The sequence below is a fragment of the Apis florea genome, unplaced genomic scaffold (genome assembly GCF_048593485.1).
Source record: "Apis florea isolate Af1SG1 unplaced genomic scaffold, ASM4859348v1 contig_3068_pilon, whole genome shotgun sequence".
NCBI classification, from domain to species: domain Eukaryota; kingdom Metazoa; phylum Arthropoda; class Insecta; order Hymenoptera; family Apidae; genus Apis; species Apis florea.
The window spans coordinates 1,540,911-1,550,999 of NW_028256700.1; the positions used below are offsets into that span (position 1 = coordinate 1,540,911).

The 10,089-nt window shown below is 39.9% G+C and overlaps 1 long non-coding RNA gene across 1 annotated transcript in view; it reads left to right on the forward strand.

The window, feature by feature from the left end:
• Window positions 1-8,690, forward strand: part of LOC147657621 (uncharacterized) — a 142,734-nt gene extending 134,044 nt beyond the window's left edge. The window contains exon 3 of the long non-coding RNA XR_015292093.1: window positions 8,580-8,690. This is a non-coding gene — a long non-coding RNA (uncharacterized LOC147657621). The remainder of the gene's footprint in view (window positions 1-8,579) is intronic.
• Window positions 8,691-10,089: the final 1,399 nt, after the last annotated feature.

Genomic DNA, 10,089 nt, shown 5'->3' on the forward strand with positions numbered 1-10,089 from the left:
CCCGGTTCAATCTCCTCGTATGGAAACTGATATTCTGATAAAGCAGCGCGCGGTGCTCCGCCACAGCTCGTCCCCTTTCGAAAACGCAACTGCGACGCACCGTGACAAAGGAAGGGGATTCAGGGAGAAAAGGGATATACAACGATATCGGTCTTCCGAGAGGATGCTCGCGCTTCTTTCTTCTTCCCCCCATTGTTACGTGGACATCGTTTTCCCCGTCCGTTTATTTACGCGCCTTTCGGACAGTTTTATTCGCTTTTAGTCCTTCTGCAAATTGGACTAGCCGCTTTAGACTCCGTGTATATCCTTCTCCTTTATCTCTCTTTCTGCCTCTCTATCTATCCTCTATCTCCCTCTCTTTGCATCTACTTTTAACGCGCCGTCTCTCTCTCTCTCCCCCCCCCTCCATTATTGCTTCTCGTCCCGCGCATACTCGGACGCGACTGTTTGTTATTTGCTTATCTCCATGTCGCCATTCGTTCCCGTTTCCTCGCTTTATTATATCGCTTTATTATCCTTTTTCACGGCTGTTCCGGACGAGTGGAGACGGGACGAGAAGAGGGGGGAAAAAAAACCGTCCACGTGTCCCAGCTGTGGAACGTTCGTTCGCACGCGAGGATACGAATTTCTTACCTCTCTCGTTCTTAATTTCGAATAATTCTCCCGAGGCGAAGACGCGTTTTTCTTTCTTTCAAAAACCAAATGAAAATTAATTATCCTCCGGTAATTTAGAGGTCCGCTTCAACCGCGGACGATTCAACATCGTATTGCCCGATACATCGAGCAAATACACGCGTATCGTTCGATGCACGACTCGTACCCGCAGGGAGTTATTATGCGACTCGCTCGCCTATACGACACGACGATCGTCTCGTCCATCGTTCGAAATTTCCCCAATAACATGCCGTGTGTGCATCCACCTGACGTACAAACCCCTGAGACGAGATAGTTAGAAGAGATTAAATTATTAGGCGCGCGAATAACTTTCTTTTCTTCGTACGATCGTAACCGAATTCGAGTCGGTTTGCCGCTCGTGGCGCCATCTGAAAGATTCTTTCGTTGTTAAGAAGTGTACGATTTCAATATGGCGCGCGTCATTGCTTATTTTTCGCGTTCCAGCTTAGTTGTATCTCGCGAAACGTGTGAAAAGTCCCGGCAAAGATTTAAATTTGGAAGAGGAGTTAGAGAAAGTTCGAGTCTAAAAATCCGATCCTTGAAATCTTGAATTTGGAAGAAAGAACTTGTTTCCACGTCTAATAATATCACCATCGACTCGAAATCGTAAGTCTTCAAACTTTTTCCTCAGCTGGTATTGCGTGCAGCGCAGAGTATTCGAAAGCGATTTATTAGTTTGTCGCGAAGCTTATTATTTTCGATTCTTCTTTCGGTTTTTTCTTTCCCCTGGAATTTTTAAGCAATACGTAACTGTACGAAAGAACGATTTGCGATTAACGTTTATTTGGGAAGAAAATAAGAAATTATACGAAACGACAACTCTCTGGACAAGTACAAGTTAAGGAATTTTCCGGCTCGTTAGCTCGGGGATATCCTGATTCAACGTGAAAGTGGAAGAAATAGCGTCTTTGGTCTTTGCTTTTGTGCTCCCGTATCAGTTTTCCTTTATTTCGCTCGATCTTTCGCCCGCAACGATCGTATCCCCCCTCTTCCGCTCCACGTTCGTACAAAGTAGCAAAGTAGGATTCGTTTCTATGATAAACGATTCCGCGTTAAAAAAAAAAACTGTCCAATCCGCCCCTTTTTCTTCCATTTTCATATCCTCGTTTCGATCCGAATTCCAGATTCCGCCGTGCCTCCTATTCCAAAAGAATGAAAAAAGAAATGAATTAAGACGTAAATTTTAATAACGCGTGTCGTGGCACGAGCGAAGTATCCGCATCGTATTTCGCCGACTTATTCGTCTCGATCTCTGGATGGAAACAGGCCGTAACTACGTACGTGGAAACCGAACAAAGTTTACGCTTTCGCCATCTCGATCTACGTTCACAACGTTTCTCTCCCCTTTTAATCCTCGAGCGCGCGAATCATCGTCGAATTTTGAGTCTGTGGAGAGAGAACTGATCGAAGAGTTAACACACGTGTGCGTGTAACGAAGTAGAGTGAAACGATGCCCTAAACGACGAACGGCAGTCAAGCATGAACCATAAACGGTTAGAGAAGGATGGCATTCATCGTTGGGCACGTATTCGATGACTATTCGCTCGCTCTTTCAGCGATTCGATCTTCTTAGGACACCACGTCGAATTGCCTGAATAACACCTGTACCATGTACGTGTATATATATATATATATATATAAAGAGAGAGAGATGGATGAAAGGATCCTTGTCCACGTCCCAAGTATCGCCCTTGGAGGGGTTATTCGATATAGCCAGCGTACAATTTACCGCTTACTCGACCGTTTTAAATCCTTCTACCGGACGAGCACCACCACCATTCGCCCTTTCCTTCGTCAGCCGTTTTTCACCCCCCCCCCCCTCGATTCTTCCCCGAACCCACCAATCGCCATCCTCTTTCTCGCTCGATTAATATTCCCGCGAAGCGCGACAGCGAGGAGGGGTGCAGTGTCTAGGATAGAAGAGCGGCTAGAAGCGCGGCGCTTCTTCTTTTTGCCCCACTCCTCCCTCCCCTCCCCGTTACTAATCGGTACTGTGAAACTCGGTAATGGATTCAGGGGTCGCGCCGTTCCTCCTATGAATATTAAGTCTCGGCTTTTCGGAAGGAATTCTCACAGAGCTCGTCTTTCGAGCGGAATAATTTCGCGGTTTGTTTGAGAAAAAAGGAAAATTCGTTCGTTGGATCAACGAGATCGTGTAATTGAAATCCTTTTTGAAGGAAAAGAAAGAGGAAGGAGGGGATGCGTGTATATTTTGGGATGAATTTGTTCGAACGCTTAATAACGTGTGGGAAAAAGTTGGGAAATAAAAAACGCGTTGTACAATAATAAAAAAGAGGGGAAAAGGAGAAACGAGTGGGTCGAGTTATGGAACACGACATTTCGTACGGCGGTTATATCATAAAGTCGTTACTCGATTTCGAGATACGGGCGCTGTGTTCAAAAACAGGTTTAACGTGGAAATTATTCCAAGTTCTACGCGATATCGAGGAAATAAGTGACGGGTCCGGGGATCCTTGCATCCTTTCCTTCTCCACGTCCGTGGAACGGTGCTTCCATCGCGATTAACCTACTGTGGAGCGCCTACAGGCGCTTGGAAAGTTTGCGTTCGTGAAAACGCCTGATCGTTTGTCGAAAACGTTTCAAAAGAAGTGAGACGTGTTGAGAATGTAAGAAACGTAGGATTGCGTTTTTTATCCATGCGTTTCTTATTGGATATATCGATAGTGAAAAGAATTGACGATAGAAACGATAGAGAGAAAGAAAATAGTAATGAAAATTGAGATGCAATAAGGGAAGATGAAAAATAAGAATAACAGGCAATAAATGAGAATGTTATTAGGATTAAAGTAAGTTTATAACGATATTTTATTGTGCCTTTTTTATTTGCCTTGACAAACTGAGAATTACTTCTTAGCAATTTATTATTAAAATATCACACAAGATAGATTTTTAATATTCAACAATTTAAAAGTTTTATACGTTAATTTGTGCGTGAAAATATCATTTTAAATTAGCTAAGAGATTCACCGAACGAGTACGGCAAAAATGTGGAGTTGGTCGCCCGAACGAAAAAGGATTAATATCAAATTTTTAATATTTATAGTACCAAGTTAGGTTCAGAGAAATAAATAATATCGTTTTAACGTAACGAAATTCAGTTTTTTTTTTTTTTTTTTGGATTATTGAAACGTTTTGACTGAACTGAATTCTTATCTACGTATGATGCGTCTCGAAGGATTTAACACGTTCGTCGGCCAGCGTGATTTTGTCGAGTTCCTCGTGAGGCCCAGATGTTACTGTCGGAAAACCGAAATTAAAATTTAGTTCTTAGTCTTCATTAACCAATTCTTTAATACTGAATTAGTCGCTTTCAGTGCCTACTTCGTTCGTTTCCAAAGTCAATTTTAAGTATTTTGGCCTGAATATAGTTGCTCTAATTGGCAACTATATTATACCCTCCTATGTTACTATATACGGTATAATTTTAGATTTAAAATTGTAAAATGCACACTGTTTTTATTGTTCTTAAATTTTAAATTCTGCGATTCCAAAGTATATTTTATATTTATATTTCACTGCTTATTCCATTAAATTTCCTTTAACTATCCTACATTTTATTATTATACATATATTTACATTAATAAATATATCTCTTCTTACTTGATCGATAACTTGCTTCTTAAATATAAACACAAATGTAAATGATTAAAATCTTATTTCTCTCGAAGAAGAAAGCGTCACCCATACATGACGAACGTGTTAAAAATCGATTGGACACGAATTCGATGGAAAGGAAGCCTGGACGCCCCCCTCCCGTGGCTCTAAACATCGGTGGATTGTTAGTGTCGGGTGCAATAAACTGTCGCCGGAGGGAGGGGAGTGGACAGAGAGCTTAACGGGCTGACCATCGCGGGCCGTTCGCCAAACCGACTTCCCCTTCCCTTTCGCCGATCGTTTCTTCCAAACCCTCCTCCCCCCTTCCCTCCGTATCGTCGTTAGCATCGTCGCGTCGAGGACACGTTCGTGTCACACCCTTAGACTCGTCGCCACTCCCAAAGCTGCGGTGGCTGGAAAGCGCAAACCTTAGCGAACCTTGGCTCCTGGGGAGAAGAGAGGGGGTGGCTGTGTCCCGCGCCCGCCTTCCTTCGCCTCCCCCCACTTCTTTGCAAGTTTGCGTCATCCGATCCGCAACTCGCCCAATGTATGGGTACGTGTGTGTGTGTGTGCGTGTATCGTCGAACGTGTTCGCTTCTTGAAATTGTCGACCACGTTTTACAGGATCTCCTCGTCTACTCGAAGATTTGTTTCAATCTCCTCCTCGTGAATTCTTCGCCTGAAATTGCGTATAATCTCGTAATATTTGGCGGGCAAATAAGTTCTTTGATTTGTAAATTTTGAAGATTTCGTAAATTCCGGGTCGGATTTTCGTCCAGCTTTCTCGATCGTCGTCTGTCGAGTTAAAATTTTCGGCTTTGGTATCATTTTTCGCACGTTTCATAACCGCAAACTATTTTGGTAGGCGACATTGTTTCAGATGGCAGCACAAAGTGATTCGGTCGAAAGTTACGAAAGTTCGTAGAAGAAAAGGGAAAGGAATTTATTCGCACGACTAATATTCAAGGCATTCAAAGTCGTAAAAATTATCTTCATTCATCGAGTCACGTTAGGATAATCGTCCAAGTTTAGAAGCTGAAATATTTTTGAAATTATTTATAGTACACAGATAATTAGCCCACAGATGTCGAGATAAAACAATGTTTATATCGATACGTTAGAATATGCCTCTTCTTCTTGAAAGCAAAAGAACGCTCTTCTAGATGGCGCGACGAGCGATGAAACGATTCGAATTGAGAAGTTACGATCGTAGAAAAAAGGAGGGGAAGAAAGAGTTATTCGCGCGCCTAATAATTTTGCAAAATGCAAAGAAGAGATTGTATCGAAGGAAATTTGAGTTGAGATATCAAAGTTTCTTCGTTATTTACGACGGGAACGAGGAAGTAATCGAGGAGTAAAATGCTCACGGGAAATTTCACGTATCGGGTATGCTTGTTTAAAGCGACTCTCGCATCGAACATCTCGCGATGAAGAATCCCTCTGACGTATCATTTCTCAAGAGAGAGCTTCGATCGTTTCGTTAGATCCTCGAGAATGAACTCTCCTCTCCTCTATAAAATTACTCGTTAAATTCCATGAAGCTACGTTTTTCTTCTTTTTTTTTTCTCTCTCGTGCAACCCTCTGTTGCATGAATTTTTATGACGAGTTGAAAAAAATATATGCGGCTGTTAGTTAGTTACTTAAAAATGAGCGTGGTCATGAAATAAATAATAAAATTGCATTTTATGATGCTGCGTCCTCGATGGCCTTTTGCCTTTTTCGGCTCCTCGAGAAAAAAGCGCGTCGAACGAAATGTTGACAAACACAGTTGACGAAGTTTTAATATACTTTGTACTTACTTTTCGTAATTCATAAAACAATCAGAATTATACCGTCTAGTATTATGACTTAATTTTTCTAAAATATTTTTTTTTACGTTTTTCTGTCTGACGGCGATCCTAAAATAATTTTCAAATATCGTCGAACGAATGCAACTTCTTTTCCCCTCGACTTGGTTGGAAAAGATTTCGTGGAAAAATTGATCGATACAACTGGGCTTTACTGTAAAACCCTTTCTTCTTCGTTCCAAACTTGTTTGCGGCGAGGTGTTGGATTTGTGAACCGGCTTGTTCGAATCGGCCGAATTATTCCTCGAACCGCGAGATAATTAAGGAAGTTTCGTGTTGCAGGGGTTCGTCACCTTCCCCCTCCCTCTCTTTCTATCCGAGTTCGATACGTCTTCCCTACGATCCAGGGAGGACGACAAACGAGACGCGCCACGTCAGAAACTTCTTGAGATTCGGCTGGAACAATAGCGCGCCTCCTTTCGCCTCGCAACTTTGGGGCGAGTCCCAGGTGTCGTTGCTACCAGGTTTCCCGACGATCAATCGAACGATCGAACATATCGAGAGAGAGATTTAATTTTTTAATTTTAATTGATATTTATTTTTTTCTATAATTATTATTACTGTAGAATTAGATATCGAATCGATTTTCTTTTCAATTTCAATTTGTGCATATATTAATTCTTGGACCAAATTATATTATCATAATTATTTTAAGTTTAACTTGTTGATCACGAGTCATTGATATTTATTTTTTTCTATAAATGTTGTTACTATAGAATTAGATATCGAATCGATTTTCTTTTCAATTTCAATTTGTGCATATATTAATTCTTGGACCAAATTATATTATCATAATTATTTTAGGATGAGATGGATTGTTGTATTTAATTTCTTATTGTTTAGTTTCATTTGTTGATCACGAGTCATTGATATTTATTTTTTTCTATAAATGTTATTAATGTAGAATTAGATATACGGGTCGATTAATCGATTTAATAATTTTATTTCCAATTTCAATGTGTGTATATATTAATTCTTAGACCAAATTATATTATCATAATTATTTTAGGATGGGTTGTTGTATTTAATTTCTTATTGTTTAGTTTGATTTGTTGTACAAAAATAAAATCTTTTAGATCAGGAACAGTGATTATTATTATCGTTTATTATCGTATATGAAAATTATCATCGCGAAATTCATTTACACGCACATTTGACGAGTTGAATCCGCGTAGGATTCCATTAATCGTAGCCATATATACGTGTCTGTATATTATTTATCGAACGACGATTAAAATAAGCGAGTGACGGATGTGCTTTCGTGGGTGACGTGGTTCTTGTGAGAGGAAAAGTAAGATTTTAATTTTATTGTATTTATATTTAAAAAAAGGTTACCGATCGAGTAACAAAAGTTCCTTAGAATGTAATTATACTAATAGCGGGTGCAAAGCGAAATTTTAAAATAATAAATTTTAATAGAACAATTCGAAATTTAAGAACAGTAGAAACAAAAAAGAGGGACAAAATTATGTGTTGTTACGTATTATTTCAATCGATAATACAGAACTGAGTCGAAGTTGGACAGCCAGTTAGAGCCACTTATATTCAAACCGAAATACTTAAGATCAAAAGTGTTGGAACGATTGAAACGATTGAAGAAGTAGAGAACAAGTGATTGAAAATCATGAACTTTTCTCAAAATCAAAACTTCATTTTAAAAATATACAAAACCACTTCGCTTTGTCATTTACGTTCCTACTTTTTCCATTTCGTGAGAAACTCGAAACTGGCGCCACTCTTGGCTGACGACGCGAAAAAAAGAGGAGAAAAAACAAGGAGAGGATCAAAGTGGCACGAACGATCCTCGCCTCGAAACGAGGCGGTGCGTGGAAATGGAAAAGACGGAAATTTCATTTTGCGCCCGTTTTCCTCCCTTCCAAATTATCCACGCGCTAACCGCCCTTTGCTCGTTTTTAAATATCGAGCTGCGTGCTCTCCTCTCCGCCCTCTCCCCTCTTCGATTTCACGCGCACTTTCTATCCCGTAAGATTTTTAATACTGAACGAGTGAGAGGAAAGAAGATAATTTATAAGAAATATCGTGAAAAAGTTTACCACGATCCCTTTGACGGGCCAACTTTGAAATTAAACGTGAAGAGTAACGGATGGGTATCGGATGAAAATAATTACGAAGATCGGAATTAATTGGTTTAGAAACGAGTTCAGAAGGCGAGTCCCTAAAACACGCGGATTTAGTTCCCTTCTTTCGAGCCCCTTTTTCTTCAGATATCGCGAGGCTTTACGGTACCCTTTCACCTTACATTTCCACCTATCTCTCCTCTCGACAATAATTCCGATCGAAAGTAAAACTTTTACGCCGATTTTTACTCTCTCCAAATTGATTCGTCCCCAAAAATTGTCGAAAACTGGAAATTTCTAATTATCAATCGAATTTGTTCCGAGTCATCGATCCGACAAATTTTCTTTCGTTTCTGTTTCCAGGCGACGGAGCAGGAGAGACGAAGCTTTTGAAAAATAACTGGAGGCATTGCGGGAATCCCATGACTCGACTATTCCATTGTCCTGAGAAGAGGGTACGACGAGGAGACGTAGGTAGGATATTTTTCCACATTCTCCTCCCCTCCCTTCTGCTCTTCTTTTTTCCCTTTTTTCTCCTCCTTTCGAGGAATTGTAGGATGGAATGGATGGTAATTTTTGCATCGAATGCCGCGGATCGATCGCACCAGGCCGAAACAAAGTGATTCGAAAGGAGTGAAGCAGAGTGGACACGGCACGCTCCGCGGAGTGGAATAAATTTCAACCTTTTGATCGGGTGTCGATCGTGGCGGCCTCTCGATTTTCCCCTTCCTTTTTTCTCTCTTCCTTTCGCTCCTCCCTTCCTTCCTCTCGCTATCCACGATCTCGAGTCACTTTGTCGCTCGTCAAGGAACAGTTTCTTTAACGCGTTCGTCGGCCAGCGTGATTCCGTCGAGTTTCTCACGCTGAAACGTTATTGTCTGGAAAGATAAACGAAGTTGTAATAGTGTGTATATATATATGTATATAATTCCGAATTAGTTCTCTACCTTTACTTCTTCGCTCCTCAAGTATTTTGGTCTGAATATAAGAATCTCTAATTGGCTGTTCAATTAACATTTTAGGTTTGAAAATTGTAGAAAGATGCAGAGCTGACAGATCATATTTATCCCTCTTCCCTGTATTTATTGTCCTTAAATTTTAAATTCTGTGAGTCCAATGTATATTTTATATTTATATTACAGTACTATTTATACTTATATTAATATATGTATAATTACATTCTTTTTATTTGATTGGTAACTTTCTCAAATATAAAGGATTGAATGTATAATAATACATTGCATAATAATAATATAATACGTAATAATATAAAGGGTTAAAATCTTATTTTTCTTGAACAAGAAAGCGTCATCCATGAATATTTTATCAGTTGGATTTCTTTCTTGTTGCCATTAGTCGTAGCACTGTCTGTTCAACAGTTTCGCTTTTCAGGTAGTATTTTTTTGGTAATTTCGTGAAAGAGGCGTGCAAATAAATTCCTTCCCCTATTTTCGAATCACTTCATCGTGGCGCCATCTGAAACAGTTTTTTTCGTTTTTAAGAAGAGAGGAGCGCTCTCCAAAAGAAGATATAAAAATTGTTTTATCTCGACATCTGTGGGCTAATTTGTAACTTGATAATTGTATGCAGATACGCGAAACGTATCGTAAATAGGTTCAAAAATATTTCAGTTTCCAGTCTTGGACGATTATCTTAACGCGAAGAATGAAAATAATCTTTGAACATTCGTACTCGTAGTTCTTCTCACTGAATTCGAATTACTTGACGGTGGCGCCACCCGAAACAGCGTTCTTTCGTTTCCAGTCGACAATTTCAATATGGCGCTCGCCAAGAGAAGCGTGCTTACTCTTTGCTTAGAAAATCTCACGGAAAAGTGTTCGAAAAGTGTTATCAAAGCCAAGGAAATTTTAAT